General features: G+C 39.4%; 1 long non-coding RNA gene across 1 annotated transcript in view; it reads right to left on the bottom strand.

The window, feature by feature from the left end:
* Positions 1-16,585: 16,585 nt before the first annotated feature.
* LOC103105536 (uncharacterized) overlaps positions 16,586-17,207 on the bottom strand; it is a 143,269-nt gene continuing 142,647 nt past the window's right edge. The window contains exon 5 of the long non-coding RNA XR_008917930.1: positions 16,586-16,723. This is a non-coding gene — a long non-coding RNA (uncharacterized LOC103105536). The remainder of the gene's footprint in view (positions 16,724-17,207) is intronic.

The following is a 17,207-nucleotide window of genomic DNA, read 5'->3' as shown; positions in this document are numbered from 1 at the left end:
GCACTTAATAAATATTTATTGAATTGAATATTTGAGTCAAAATTGGTGGGAGTCACATTGTACAAAATCTTAAATACCATATAGTAGCCTTTCAGTAAAGAACAGTTGATGTCTCAACTGGAAGAAACAATTTCTATCCTTGAGGAGAATGAGAGCTAATGAACATCAGCAATATATAACGTCTGACTCAGGAATTCTCTTTCTATAGACTGGTAGCTGTGATGGAGTGGAACAATTTTAGGACTTCTATTCAGAAGCCCTAAGTTTGAATCCCAGCTGTGTAAGCTTGACAAATCATTTAATTTCCCTGGGCCCAAGTTTCCTTACATGCACAAACACTGGGTTGTTGTGAGAGTATTTTAAGTGGGAAGTCCTACAGAAATGTAAAATGAAAATAAATGTAAGCTACTGAAAAAAGAGAAAAATGCTTATCATGTTTAGTGAACTCATCTCCAGCAAATTTGATGCTGAAAAGCTCAAAGACTTAGGGATACTGGCCTTTTTTGGAGCAATCAGCCTGCTCTCTCTATCTCATTCCTTACCTTCTCACCTCAGAAAAAAACAAAGCATTAATTAATTTTATACCAGCATTGTAAATAACATGACATTAATAACAATCTTTCAGCTAGTTCTAGCATATTCCTTCATTCATTGTAATAATAGAAAAATAATGCCAGTTCCAGTTTCCTGTTGCCTAAAATTCTGTGTGTTCACTTGTTCTTCTATTTTTAAACTTTGATTAAATTTCATGCTTCAGATGAAAATTTCTGAAGATGGAAGACTTCCAGGCTTTGTAGGTTTTTTTCATTTCTCCTATGGTCTAGAAGCTCCTTCCTTTCTCTTCCTGAGCTGGTTATTCCCTTTTCTTTCTCCCTTCTTCCCTTTCCCTTCCTCCACTCCCTTTTCTTTCTCCCTTCTTCCCTTTCCCTTCCTCCACTCCTTTCTAATTTCTTTCAATTTTTTTAAGACAGACATTCACATGTTTTCATATTTCATTTTCTTTTTTTAAGATATACAACATAGCTGCATGAAATACATTATTTGAAAAAGCAAGCTATTAGGAAAGACAAATGCCAAGGTAAAATTTGTTGCCTTTCATAAAATTATAAAGCAAAAAGAACCAGAGAAATCATGAAAAATCACAAAATCTCAGTTGGAAGCTACTTAAAAGAGTAACTAGTTCAATTCATACATGAAAAATAATCCCTCTACATCATATCCAAAAAGTGGTCATCTAGTCTCTGATGAAAGGCTTCCAGTAGAGAATTTATTATCTCCTGTGTCAGCTATTATATTTTTATATTTTTATAATGATTTTGTTAGGAATGTAAAAATTCCTTCCCTATGGCACTAGCACTGGCTAAATAACTCATAGTAGTTACGGTGGGCTATGTCCAGTGTATTTTGCTCCTCTTAACCAGGGACTGCAAACTTGAGTTTGTCAAGTTGTCAGTGTGATCATCAATAAGGATTAGGTCTGAAAAGGACTTTAGAGGTCACAATATGGCAGCTTAAAGAACTAACGTAGTCTTGGACTTTTTTAAATAAGACAAAGTATCCAGATGGAGCATCCCAAGCATATTCACATCTATGAAATATAAATGACTGTATGGCTACTGTGTCTCCAAGCATAAGGTTATACCAATGAGGCTTGTGAATGTAACCTTGAACTGGCCATGTGGCCCTTGGCTAAGACAAACTAATTAATATGCTCGGACTCAATTCCCCGGGAAAGCGGGGTTTGCAATGTACACGCCCAAAGGTGTTCCCTCTACCTTGCCACCCAATCTAAAGTGTCTATACTTTGTGATGTGGTTACTACGTGCTTGGGAGTACCGCCCAAGCAGGACAGGAATAAAATCCAGAGGCAATCCCATGAACTTCCTCTTGCCTCTTGGCCTTTCTCCCTTACATGGAGCTCCACTGGGCTCCTCAATGACTCTGTCTCTCTCTCTCCTCTTGACCTTCTCCTTCCCCGAGGCTGTAACCATCTCCGCCTGCATTCCCTACCTTAATCTCCTCATCCACCTCGTGTTCCTTTGTACTCATACTTTCCTATCAAAGGGAGTATCATAGGGGTTGCCTGCCCTATCCAACCACTGACTTGTTCGTGTCTTTCATTTCCACCCTGGTTCTCGGTTCCTACCTCTCCTCGGGTCCCATCACAAAGGTGAGCCCCTTCCCTTGTGGGACCCTGCTGGTCAGGGAAGTCCATTTAGGAAAACCCCACACAAGACAAGGAAAGGGATAGCCTTATTGTCTCTGTCTCCATCAAGTATATCTGGAATGTGACATTCAGTTCTAAGTGTAATGTTTTTGGAAGGACATTGATAAAATAAAGCATAAACACAGTAGGGTAGCCATGATGGTAAAGGACATCAAGATTATTCCCAAGGAAAGTTTGCTGAAGGAACTGGGGATATTTAGTCCAGAGGAGGCCCAGAGAAGATGTGGTAGCTATCTGTAAGTATTTAAAGGACTATTTTGTAAAGAGAGATTAGATTCTCTCTACTTGGTCATAGTAGGCAGAACTAGGACTGAAAGGTGAAAAAATGGTGTTTTCACAGGTTCTCCTAGGAGAAAGAAATAAAAGAGTTATAAGAGGTTTTTTAGTATGTGTCTATGGTTGGTTGCTTCTCGAATCGAGGATGATGATTGTCTTTGTGCGTTTTTGTGCACAAAGACACCTGTGCATGAAGATTTAAGTGGAAAAGTCGATGCACAGAGACAGTCCCACTCTCTCGGCGTTGGAAGCCTGGGTCCAGTGGCATGAAAAGTCGTTACACCTGGAGACTTCCTCAGCTGCATTGGATGGCCGTGTTGTCTTTTGTGCTCCAACATGCCCTGAGCACTCCACAGTGCCTTGCTGCATCGCCATCTCAGCCGTTGAACCTTCTTGTTGGTTTCTTCCGCCTGTTCCGCCAAAGCAGTCTTCACATGCTGGGTGAGCAAAGCCCTGGTTCACCAGGGGTCGATGACCCGATGGCTATTCTCACAAGGTTTAGCCGGCTTGTCGAAGCCGTTGCCCGGGGTGTGGCCGCTGCTGCATGCTAGCAGCTACTAGGAGCCACAAGTGAGAGCTGGGTGTCAGGTGAGGGTCAGTGGCTAGAGAGCTGCCCTAGAAGGGCACGACAAGCCCTCCATAGTATGTGTCTATAGATAACAAGAAACATCATTTAATGTTGTAGTTAATCATTCCTTGTTGCAAAGTTCATGATAAACATTTTAAAAGATCATATGTTTATATGCCAACATCTATTTCGGAAGATGAAAGATCAGAGAAATTCTATAATGAAATCACTAAGACCCCAAATTAAATTAACATATACTTTATTATTCCAGGACTTAAATTAACAGTGAGTCTGAGAAAAATGTATTATTTGCAAGTAAGACTTACGACTAAGGAAATATCACGAAAACTTTTAAGAAGAAATCTGAGCTATATCAGACAAAGCAAGAACCAAATAACATTGCAAATAATGAAATTGATGACGTAACAAACAAGAAAGGACTGATTGCTGATGCAGTAAATATTTCCATATTGGCTTTCTAGGTACTATCAGACCATTAACTTAATAGAGCAAAGATCCAAGTCAATTCCAAATTAGAAGAAAGAGTACAAATGAGAAGACATGGCACCCAATTAAAACAACTCCAACCTGACCTATTTAAATAAGGTATAGATGCTGAAAAATATGAAATGTATAACAGAACCTTCAGTCTCACCATTTCCCAAGGAAGTTTCATCAGGGTAAACCTATCACAAGAATAAAAAAAAAAGCCTAAAAACTGTCTCAATTAGGAAATACAATGTTGCAAAGTTCATGATAAGCATTTTTTGTCAAGAAGATATGTGGCAACAAAGAGAAAAAAAAGAAAGGAAAAAAATAAGGGGGGATGGTAAAAAAATTATTAGTATTGCCTCACAAAATACAAGATTCAATGAAGGAAAAAAAAAGATGTTTAAAAAAAGTTTAACAAAAGACTCCACGAAGCAAAACCATCCTTAAGACATAACTGGAACTAGAGAAAGAAAAATTAACTAATAAAATTTGACAAACTTTTTTCTATCATTAGCAGTGGAGTCAATACATTTAGACTCTAAAATGAGAATTTCTGGTATGCTATATGAGGAAACAGAAATGGCACTAAAGAAAACAAAGATGGGGAAAATAGCTGGACCAAACCAAGTATATATAAAGTATGTGCTGAAGATAGCACAGTTTTGAAGGCACTGAGATTGGTTCTCAAAATATATAGAAGAGAAGAGGACATTAAATATTTGGGGAAAAATGTTTGACTTTTTTATTACCAAAAAAGGTGACTGTGAACATACCAATCTCACCCACATACCTACTTTCTAGTTGCTACAAAAAGTCTTATATGAATAATATATATGTTTATCAATGATACCTTTGAAGAGTGCTTAAGAAGAAAACAGACATACTTGTGCAAACTATATTCTTCAAAAGTCACACAATTGACTGAAATGTATAGAGGACCCAAGATTCTACGTGCTTATTGGGTTTTTTGATTATGAAAAACTATTTAATCAAAATAATTAAATATTACCCTTAAGTTTCTGACTTCCAACAAAGTGATTTCCTGTGCATATATCAAAAGCATACACGTACTTTGAAAGAAGTAACTACCACAATAATCAGAATTATGCTGGGAACAGTTCATACTGGATTTTGAGAGCTAATTGTAAGTTTTCAGCTTGATCATTTACACCTCAGAACACAGCAAACAGTACGAATCAGGACTTGGTTTATTAATGGGTTGGTTTCTAGATTAAGAAAGGTCTAAAGAAAATATTAATAATTCTGGTTAAATTTTAAAGTGTCATGCATTTTGAGAGATCCAGTTGGGTATTTTCCAATATGCCACTGGAAAAAACCTTGTTCAGTAGTCCTTTGATTATTAATATGAAGCAAGATATACGATAGAGAGACATGTGTTTCCCAAAAGTGTTTTCCACTGTCATGGAGGAAATCCAATTCAAGACTCCAAGTGGAAGAGAAATTCCCTTTAGATAGTAAAGGTCTCTAAATGCTCCATTTTGCAGATGGCATTGATTGTATCAAGCTCCAAAATATTGCAGATATTTCCAATTTAGATCCATAATCACTCAAAAAAGAGGTTGACCTAACTATCCACATAAGAATATCCAAGTGGATGAAGGATGATTATTATCCAACTTATAATATGCTATTGGATAAGCAAGCCATTCAACAAGCAGTCCACCAGTACGTAAATCTTGGACAGATTCTGCAAGTGGACAGTGAGCTGAGCCCAAAGCTAAATAAGAAAAGACCCGATTGTATTGAACAGTGCTTTTAATGACCTCAAACTTTATTCTTTTTTTTTAACCTATACTTTCTGTCTTAGAAAAGGCAGGCCTCAGTCAACTAAAGGGCCCTTGACCAGATCCCCCAAAACCGCATCATCAAGCAACTTGACATCCCTCCAAAAAGCCATTAAACAAATGAGTGCAGGCAAGGCAACCAGTAAAGACGGGATCCCAACCGAGGTGTACAAGGCCTTAAATGGAAAGGCACTCCAGGCATTCCACATAGTGCTGACCAGCATATGGGAAGAGGAAGACATGCCCCCAGAACTCAGAGATGCCTCCATTGTAGTCCTAAACAAGAACAAAGGCTCACAAGCAGCCTGTGACAACTACAGAGGCATCTCACTACTCTCCACTGCTAGAAAGATCCTTGGCCATGTTATACTCAACAGACTCCTGTCATCTGTCTCAGAGCAGAACCTGCCTGAATCACAATGTGGCTTCCGACCAGATTGTAGCACCATCGACATGGTCTTGATGGTGAGGCAAATGCAGGAAAAATGCCTTGAGCAGAACCTGAATCTCTACATTGTCTTCATAGACCTGATGAAGGCATTCGAAACAGTGAACAGGGATTCATTGTAGGTGATCCTTAATAAGCTCAGTTGCCCAGCAAAATTCGTCAAACTGATCCAGCTCTTTCATATCGACATGACAGGGGAAGTCCTATCTGGTGGAGAGACTTCCGATCACTTCAACATCTCCAATGGCGTGAAACAAGGCTGAGTCCTTGCTCCGGTGCTATTCAACCTATCCTTCACCCAAGTATTACGACATGCTGTGATGGATCTAGACCTGGGTGTCTACATCAAATACTGACTGGATGGCTCACTATTCGACCTTCGCTGCCTGACTGCAAAAACAAAGACAACAGAGAGACTCATCCTTGGAAGCTCTCTTTGCAGATGACTGTGCTCTCATGGCCCACCAAGAAAATCATCTTCAAACCATTATGGACAGGTTCTCCACCACAACAAAACTGTTTGGCCTGACTATCAGCCTCAGCAAAACAGAGGTGCTGTTCCAACCTGCACGAGGGAGGCCAACGAACCAGCCGTGCATTACAATCAACGGCACACAGCTTTCTAACGTCAACACTTTCAAGTACCTGGGCAGCACCATCTCCAACAACGGGTCCCTAGAACACGAGATCAATGCCAGGATCCAAAAGGCCAGCCAGCCACTCGGGTGGCTGCGCTGCAAAGTCCTCCAACACAGAGGTGTAAGCACTGCGACGAAGCTCAAAGTGTATAACACAGTGGTCCTCAGCTCACTCCTGTATGGTTGTGAGACATGGACACTGTACTGAAAGCACATGAAACAGCTGGAGCAATTCCACCAACACTCTCTCTGGTCAATCATGAGGATCAGATGGCAGGACCGTATCACCAACCAGGAAGTCCTCGACAGAGCCAACTCCACCAGCATCGAAGTAATGGTCCTCAAAACCCAGCTACGATGATCTGGACACGTCATCTGCATGGACCCACAGCGAATACCAAGACAGGTATTCTATGGTGAAGTGTCAGCTGGACTCAGGAAACAAGGCCGACCAAAGAAAAGATTCAAGGATCAGCTAAAGTCCAACTTGAAGTGAGCTGGCATTACACCAAAGCAACTAGAACTCGCTGCCTCTGTCAGAAGCAGCTGGCGAACCCACATTAACCATGCCGCCACCACCTTTGAAGATGAGCGACGTCGACATCTTGCGCGTGAATGCCGACACCAGGCCGCAACCGCACCTCCCGTAACAACTGGCATTCCATGCCCCATGTGCCACAAACTCTGCACCTCAGTCTTTGGACTTCAAAGCCACATGAGGGTACAACAATAGATGATAATGCACAAAGACAATAGTCATTCTTGGCTTCCGAGAGTCTAGACAATGGGCATGTTTCATCCACTTGGATTTTCCAGTGTTGATAGTTAAGCCAAATTCTGTTGAGTGGTTAGAATCTAATTTAAAAAGTTTTACCATGTGTTGGGCATTGAAACAATCAGCACAATAGCATGCAATTAGGACCATGGAGGACCTTACCATTGATAAGAAATTCCTCTTTGACTTGGATTCTGCACTGGATCTTCTCCATGAAAGTGGTGAACAAATTTGGCAAGAATACCTTTCCCTATATTACACCTGCCTGGTTTGATTCTAATGAACAAAAGATCTTCTCTGTTGTAATTTTCAAGGAAGCTTGTATACTTTTTATGTATACATGGAAGAAGCCTTATTAAAGGAGAGTCTTTAAGGTAGCATTTTGTTCTATCAAATCAATTCCAACTCACCATATAATGAATACAGTGAAATCTTAAGTTCTACATTTTTCAGTCAATTGTGGAATGACAAAAATGTGGTCTGCTATGGAATTTTGCTTTTAAAAGCCTGTCTGTTCCATTTTTATAAAATTATCAAAGATACTTTTGATATCTATATAGATAATTCCCATAAAAAATTTATATAGATGGGAAAGTGAGCATATGTGATGGTAGTTATTAATGTACCCATATTTACCTTTTCTGATAATAATGAAGTCTGAGATTTATTTTTTTATTTGTTTGGATTTTTCTTAACTTCCTTGATATCTGTTCCTTTATAATAGACCAGCCCTGGCTCAGACTGTTTTGATAGCTAAAGTTTAATAATGGAACTAAATGAGACACTCATGGTTCATTTGTCAGTTTATAAAAGGATGTTTCTTTACCCTTTGGTGTGAGAGGATATTTAGAGCAGAAAATGGATATTCAATAAGGATGCTACTTTGATTTAAGAGCAGATTTCCTCATGCTGGTGTTGGTCATATGGCTGATTTGTAGTCAGAAACTTGAGGAAGTAGATCTTGTCCTGGTTATTTTTGTACTCAGGCTACTAAAATGTTACGTCTCCTGAGTGAATTAAATCTCCACTCTTATTTCAATACCTTTTAAGGAAAAACTAGCCTAACCTACATGGGCAGAGCCTTAGGTGACTGTTCCCACCACACCTTCCTTTGGATACTTTAAGTATATAATTTTGAATGCACTCAAATTGTTACTTCCAGCACAGACCACTTCTGTATATATGTGATCTGGTCCATCCATATTCTTGCCTTTGTTTTATTTAAAGATACTTCTCTTCCCTCTTTGAGACTGAAGCAAGAGCATAAATATGGTGGCTTCCTTGCCTTTAATCAACAAGGCTTGATGAGTTTGTTCTAAACGCATTTATGGACCTTTTCCATTTTTGTGTCTCTGCTTTCCACTTTAATCCTAAATGCCCTTGAAATGATTTCCCCTAGTTGGATCTTTCATTGAGCTTTCTTTAAACTTTTTTTCCTCTCTACTACTTCTTACTATTTTGCAAAGTGATATTACTCATAAATTTTTTAAGATTCTTCAACATAAAACTTATTTTTTAAATTTATATTTTATGTTTTATAAGTTGAACTTATATATCTTTTAAAAAATATTTCCCCATGTTTACATGATTCATTTTCTTTCCCTCCCCACTCCTAGATCCAATAAGCACTTCACTGGGTTATACAAATATAAAATTTTACAAATGAGTTTCTATTCTGAGCCAATGCTACTCATGGATTCACTAACTCTTTGTTTTGTTTTTTTTTGTTTGTTTTTTTATAAACCCTTAACCTTCCATCTTGGAGTCAATACTGTGTATTGGCTCTAAGGCAGAAGAGTGGTAAGGGCTAGGCAACGGGGGTCAAGTGACTTGCCCAGGGTCACACAGCTGAAATGTGTCTGAGGCTAGATTTGAACCTAGGACCTCCCATATCTAGGTCTGGCTCTCAATCCATTGAGCTACCCAGCTGCCCCCACTAACTCTTTGTTTTGTTGAACAAATCTGAAATAAATATTTGCTGACTCAGGGAGTTTTGGGGATCTTTAGGATCCCTGTTATGATTATAATTGATTAATGTCAATTAAACTTCTGTAGGAAGTTATTACCATTGGCATCAATATACTCCATCCATTTTCCTCCATTTATTTTTCACTTTTTGGCATCAATAATATGTTTAAATAGGCTGGGTCTTTTAATGATGTGCCATATATTTTGTCAATTTTATTCTTCTAGCTTTCTATTAATTTTTTTCTTTGTTCTAACAAGCCAATTGTCTTTCCATATACTGAAGCTATCTTTACAAATATAAGCAATTTCACCTTTTATGAAGCTACTTGTTTAAGACCTTCTGATTCATTTTACCAAGAAAATATTAATGATATAATGGCATAAATTTTAAAAATATCAGATTAAGTAGAATAATTTTAATTTTACCTGTATTGAGAGGAATTCATGGCTTAAGGGAATGGTGGGTAGGAGAAATGCTACTGTCTGGAAGAGGAGTCCCCTTCCATAATATCTGAGAACCACTGCCCTTCTGGAGTTCTTTTTCTTTCTCTTTTCTCTCCCTTATCATCATTGAATCCTCCTTGAGATTCACCAGGTATAAGTTTCATAAGAAACCTATCCAATGATTGTTTTGTCTGTATTTCAAAATTATTCTAAGGTGGGAAATGATCTGGTCATTGTAATTTACAATTCTGCTTGTTAAAGCTCTTTCAGGGTAATATTTTTCAACAAAGTTTTGCACTTCCGCCAGTTCTGTACACATTTCCTTGATTAATGAAGTGGGGACATCCTCTTTTCCTCCTCCTCACCTAAAAAAACCCCCACCACTAGCTGCTGCTGCAACCTTTGAAATTCCTGCACTCCTCAGGGTTGAACTCTTCTTTTTGCTCCTGAACTAACACATGATCTTTTGTTTCAGCTGAGGCGGGCATATACTTCCTGAGATTGTGACACCAACAAGTTCTGGAAAGTGTGTCAAGTGCCAAGCAACTGTCAAATAACTTTGACAATTTTTAATTGTCAAAATGAAACAAATACCAAAATTGATGAGTTCTGAAATTGCCAAATACCATGGTTTGACTGTACTTATCATAAGCACTGCAATATGAGATGACCCTAACATTCTAAGAAATTTGATTTCCGGTTACCATTGTACATAAAGTAAAACTCAGCTCAATTCCTTTTTATAAAAACCTCTATACGGAGAACATATGAGCCATTCTCTACACAGTTAAAACTTTTTTTTGGTCTAGCAGTTTCATTTGCAGTGAGAATGTTTCTTCAGTGGAGATATGAGCCCTCATTAGTCACTGGACCACATCTACAACTGCCTGCTTGACATCTCCACCTGGCACGTGTGCCATAGGCATCTCAAATTCAACATGAGTCCAAAGCAACACCTATTATCTTTCTCCCTAAACTTACTCTTCCTCCTAACTTCTCTATTTCTATCAAGGCCAAAAGAATTCTTCTAGTCATCCAGGTTCACAACCTACGAATCATTTATTTTTCTTTTTTCTCATGCACTTCACCTACTGCCCTACCCAGCCATTCATCAAGTCTTGTTGATTCTACCTCCTCAAGGTGTCCCACATCCAGCCCCTTTTCTCTCTTCACACCACAGCCACCAAAGTCCAGGCTCTCACCACCTCTTCACTAGACTATTTTGCAATAGCTTCTTAACTAGTCTCCCTCCAGCCAATTTAATTTCGTCTCTGTTACCAAGCTGATTGTCTTCAAGCAAAGGTCTATGCCATTCCTGGGCTAAGAAGTAACTATTCTACTTTGCCTTTAGGATACAATACAAACTCATCTGCTTGGCATTTAAAGACATTCTCAGTGGATCTTCAGCTTATCTTTCCATACTGATTACATGTTATTCCCTCTCACACATTTGAGGTTCTAAGTTAAACTGACCAAAAATGGTTCCCCATCAATAAAATATTTGGAAGGTTTTTTTTTTTTTTTACGTGTAAAGCTGCATGATGGGAAAAGGAGGTGGATCAGATATTATGAGCATGAGAAATAGCCAATAGAGAGTTTGTATAATTCACTGATATCTGCTCAATGTCAGAGATTCAGAGGAAAGCTCCCAGGACACTTGGTGGATACACCATAGAAAAGAAGGAAAGAAGGAAGGAAGGAAGGAAGGAAGGAAGGAAGGAAGGAAGGAAGGAAGGAAGGAAGGAAGGAAGGAAGGAAGGAAGGAAGGAAGGAAGGAAGGAAGGAAGGAAGGAAGGAAGGAAGGAAGGAAGCAAGGAAGGAAGGAAGGAAGGAAGGAAGCAAGGAAGGAAGCAAGGAAGGAAGGAAAGAAGGAAGGAAAGAAGGAAGGAAGCAAGGAAGGAAGGAAGGAAGCAAGGAAGGAAAAAGCATTTATTAAATGTCTGTGTGAAGCACTGGAGCAACAAATACAAAAGTGAAGAAAGTTGCTCTCCTCAAGGAGTTTATATTCTAATGTAATAGGAAGTAATAACATATATTATGGAAATGTTGGCCAGAGAGGGATATTTTGGTTTCAAAATACAGAAGAATAGTGAATGGAGCCATAGATGAATTGATTGACTCATTCTTTCTAGTAGGAATTACAGAATTGATTTATTGTTCCAGAATTATAAATGGGGAAGGGAGAGCATAAGAGAGTGACTGCAAGGAAATGGCTGGAAAACAGAGTGAAGCACTTAGGAATCTCACTCCTAAATATAGCATATGACGGAGGCAACCAACAACAAGACAGTCAAGACCAAAATGGAAATTCTCCAGGATAGACATGGACGAGTGCCACACATTATGAAAAAGTATGGATGGGTTGCAATCTGCAATATACCTATATAAACTAGTCCACAGATCTATCAAACTTTTATTGTTAGCCCAAATACCTACATGAGAACCAAGAATATTAGTCTTAATGGGCAGAAGGCTTTGGTTCAAATTATTCTGATGTTCACAGTGAGAAACTTTGTGCAGGGGCATGAGTCAGAAAGGTCATTATTGAAAAGGGTATTGAATTTAGACCAGACTAATGGTTCTAGACTTCTAATTATACTGATATATATCTCCCTTCTGTAATTGATCCTGATCTTTTCATTATCCTGTTCATAACCTGTGATGGCTTTTGAATGCTTCTGAGAAAAAAACACACAAATTCTTCAGTCTGGTAGTTAAAGCCCTCCCTAACCCAGTTCCTACCTACTGATAACTAAGGGGCTAAAGAAAGGAGGCAGGGAAAAAGTTATAGGTATAAGAGGCAATTTAGTATAATGAAAGGTACTCTGGATTTGGAATCAAATGTCCAGGTTTCAAAATCCTGCTTTGATACTTACTGCTTATGTGACCTTGGGCATGTTAATGGATCTCTATTTGCCTGATTTTTATTTTTAAAATAGTTTGAATTAACATCCCTTCCAATTGTAAATCTGTAACCCAGTGGTTTAAAGTATATAAAAGAGTATAAAGGAAAGCTTAAAGAGTTTCAACACATGATGTCTAATCCTTCCAAACAGAACCATTAATTTTCATTTATGTCCTTACTTCACTCTTCTCCATATCTATACCTCCCTGTACTGAAATTTCTCAATGCTATGCTTTTGATCATGTTCCTTTCTATATCTATCCCTATCTCTGCCCATCTCTACTTTTAGACATCCTACACATCCTCCAAGATAGATAGAGGGGACTGGAATTACCTCCATGAATTTAGTTTGCATTTGGGACTTTTTCTCTTCCTATGAAATGGCCTCTCAAGTACAGATGTGGAAAAATGATGCCTCAGACAATTGGCATTTGATCTCATACTGGGGCTGACATCATTGGACTGTGAAGTCACAGAGCTGGAATGCTCACAAAGATTAGAGAATCATTTGGCAGAGCACAGGGAACCTAGTTCATCAAACCCTCCCAGTTCAGAGAAGACAGACATGTGTCCTATGATGGAATGAGGGGAGGGAAAAGACTATATCTATGCAATAACCACAACCTCCCCCCACTCCCAAGAGCCACTAATGTCTGCCTTGGAGCAAAGGGGCATTTTAATTGTATGTGTTCCAACTCATGAGGCTCAAGAAGAGAATTTCTAGATCCAAATTACAGAACTCCAACCTTTTGGATGAATGTCAAGAGTTCCTATAAAGACTGAAAACGTGACCTGGAGTTGAGTAGCAAGGGACTTTGCTTTTCTGCAAGTGTCAAGAGTTTGTTAGAACCTTGTTTTCTAAAAAGAGCCTGGAAGAATACCAAGAATTCTTAGTCTTAATCTTGAGTACATGTCCCTGGAGCTACCAGAGTGGCAAGGGACTGACACATGATACAGGGGAACCAAAAAACTGGACTTTGCCCTTGGCTACAACATGACTTACTTTGTCAGTGCCAGTCCAATGGAAAGTGGACTGCTCTAATAATAATAGCTAGAATTTCTATGGTACCTACTATGTATCAGGCACTGTGCAGATCACTTTACAAATTTTATCTCATTTCTCAACAGCCCTGAGAGATAGGTGCTGCCATTATCCCTATTCTACAGTAGAGGAAGCTGGGACAAGCAGAGATTAACTTTCCCAGGATCACACTAGTAAATTTCTGAGGTCAAATTTGAGCTCAGGTTGTCTTCCTGAATCTGGATGTAGCATTCTTATCAATTGTACTTAAAAAATCTCTAGCAGGGCAGCTGGGTGGCTCAGTGGATTGAGAGTCAGGCCTAGAGAGGGGAGGTCCTAGGTTCAAATCTGGCCTCAGACCCTTCCCAGATGTATGACCCTGAGAAAGTCACTTAACCCGCATTGCCTGCTCTTCTGCCTTGTCCTACTGCTCTACTGCCAATACACAGTATTGACTCCAAAACAGAAGGGTTTAAAAAAAAATCTCTAGAAACTCTGTTTCCTTCTGATGAGGGAGCAATCCAAGTTCTTCAGGTAGTACCAAAAGGCTGGATGTCTGTATGGGTCTCTGGGGTAAAGGCAGAACTAGCAGAATGTTGGGAGCAGCTAGGATGTGCAGTGGTAGGAGCACTGGGCTTGGGAATCAGGAAAAGTCTTCCTGAGAGCCAATTCAACCTCAGACATTTACTAGCTGTGTGACCCTAAGCAAGTCACTTAATCCCAACAGCCTAGCTATTCCCATTCTTCTGCCTTAGAACCTATATTTCATACTGATTCTAAGACAGAAAGATAGAGTTGGTTGTGGTAAGTGTGTGTGTGTGTGCATGCATTTCCATTTACCAGCACATTCCTGCATTGCTCTATAAACATTGCTTGAGTTTAGCTCATTCATTAGTGAAGTCATCAGCAGGCTGGAGGTGTTGGGACTGTGAGCTCACAACAACAATGACAACTGCCGGCATTTATAGGGTGCTTTAAGGTTTGCAAAGTGCTTTACATCTATGACCTCATTTGAGTCTCCCAGAGCCTCTGTTGCCAAGTCTTACCAAAGTGGCCTCTGCCACACCTCTCATGTTAGTTCCATTCTCTCTACTCTGATAGCTACTCCCCAGTTCATCTATCCCAGTTCTCTTCACCCCCATCCCAGACTACTACAGCAGCTTATAAACTGGTACCCAGTGTCTCCCTTCTCTAATCCATCCTGACCTTTTCATTATTCCATCATAACCTGTGATGGCTTTTGATTGCTCCCAGGAAAACAAAACACAAACTCTTCAGTCAGGTAGGTAAAGCACTCTACCAAGGTCCTACCAGACTTAGCCTCATTTCATCTGCTTCCTAAACTCTATGTCCCAGCTAAGTCAGAATACTGGTTGTTTTGTGAATCTATTATCTCTCTCCCCTGTGTGCATTTCCCACAAGCAATCCTCATCCTTAGAGTGTCCTCATCATCATCACTTCTCAGAAGCCTAACTTCACTATCCATCATGACACCCCCGCTCAGTCAGGCCAGCAGACAGTCCTGGACTAGACTAAGAAAATCTCCCCTGGCTTCTCTGACCCTCAGGTATGTCATTTCTTCTTCACCCAAATATTTATCCAATTTGTCTCCATATAAGCCATTATCTAATTCTACCAGTCCAGATGAAGCTGCTGAATGAATATTTCTTAGAGTTTCCTTGGCCCACCTTCTATCATTTTTTGTCCTCTTTATCAACAGAAAATGCAATTAACCCACCTGTAGGCAGTTATGATGTGCCATCTTTGCAGTTTCTCAGGCTTTCCTCTGGTCTGTTTTCAGACTTCCATACTGGTCAATCTTTCAACTATTTGATATATGAGATGACTCTCCACCAGTTTGCTCAATTCAATTTTCCCTGGGCACTGAGACTCCTCATCAAGGCTCTACCCCCTGGCTGGAGTTCCTGAAAATGAATTTAAGCCTCCTTTCTAGGTGGAGGTCACAGCTTCCTTCAGCTGATACAAGAGACAGACTGCTCAATATGTCTTCCCCATCTTCTGAGTTGCAAAAGACAAATCAATAAGTAAATATGACTTATGTGGAGATAAAAGTGGGCATGGGGCAAAGTCTTTGGCATCATTCTTTCAGGCATTATACATATACACTAGAAATGCTTCAGGCAACTAGAAGCAGCAGTGATTAGAGTCCTAGAACTGGAGTCAGGAAGATCTGAGTTCAAATCCAATCTTACAAACTGCATGATCCTAGGCAAGTCACTTAACCTTATTTGCTTCCATTTCCTCAATTGTAAAATGAGCTGGAGTAGGAAATGACAAATCACTCCAGTAACTTGCCAAGAAAACCACAAATGAAAAGTTAGACATAACTGAAATGACTGAACAACAAAAAGAAATGCTTCATGTTGATTCCATTGAGCCTTCTGCTCAGACACCATGGATCCCAGCATTTTCAGTGGTGTGTGATTAAAATACTTTGGCTTTGGGTCTCTTCGAAGATTGCAAGTTATGGTTCTAGACTTCTTTATTGCTGTTAAGGTAGCAATTAACTAAATATATTGCTTTCAGAGTTTCATTTTTGGTTAGAATGGATCCTAGCAAGGCATCCACAAGCCAAAAAAATAATACTTCTTTTGTAATACCATCAGAATTGTAGTTTTCTGGTTCCTGAATGACTATAGATGTGTGTACCTGGTGAAATGGTCTGTCGCCAACAAGATGTTTTTTCTATCTTCTTTCAGTGATAAAAAGCCAATGATGACAAGCTCTAAAGATTCACTGGTGTGTTCACTCAAATAATCAGAACAGCTTGTCAGTACCTGCCTTTGAACACATCAAAAATCAGTCTTACACCCTTTCTATGTATCAGCAGCAACCTTAGTAAAAGAATTCAGTTCATATCAGCTCCAGGGCTCTCTCTTGGTCCACACATCCAAAACGATCAGGTAATCCTTTAAAGCCAGAGAGCAGCACATACTAGGTAGCACCAACTCGTTTCAAGCACTCTGTATTGAATATGCTGTGGTCCATTACAAATGTCTTGCTTTTGGCATTCTCTTAACAGTAGAGTACTCTCTGGGGAATAAAACTTGAGTCACTGAAGGTTGCAAACCATGCTCTTGGCCACTTTAATTGTTCATAAACCTTCATCCTGCAGTTGATTCTGCAGTCACTCATCTAAGGATAAATAGAACAGAGAGGGTTGGCCAAAAACTTTCTAGTATCCAATGAATGATATTATCATGGAGTGGTGGCCAGTTTTGTACATGTTAAGAGTGGATGGTGTAGTAAGTACCTAATGTCCTGAATCTAGAGAGAGAAAGCCCTGAGTTTGAATCCTGCCTCAGACAGTTGGTGACCGTGTGACTTGAACAAGTCACAATTTATCTCAATCTTGATGTCCTCATCTGTAAAATGGAGATAATGATAACAGTAACCTCCCAGAGTTGCTATGAGAACCAAATGGGATAATAATTGTGTAGCACTTCACAGGATTCAAAGCTAAATAAATACTAAGCACTAAATAAAGATCAATTTCCTCCCTTCCATCAGTTAATCAACCAGCATGTATTGAGCACTTTCTGCATGTCAGATTTCTATGAGTATCACCATGGCTTCAGCATGTGAATTCTAGGGAATAAGGTATCTAAATCTTCACTAG

Source organism: Monodelphis domestica, chromosome 1, assembly GCF_027887165.1.
Source record: "Monodelphis domestica isolate mMonDom1 chromosome 1, mMonDom1.pri, whole genome shotgun sequence".
Lineage (NCBI taxonomy): Eukaryota > Metazoa > Chordata > Mammalia > Didelphimorphia > Didelphidae > Monodelphis > Monodelphis domestica.
Note: the sequence above shows the minus strand (reverse complement) of the source record. Positions and strands in the feature narration are given on the sequence as shown.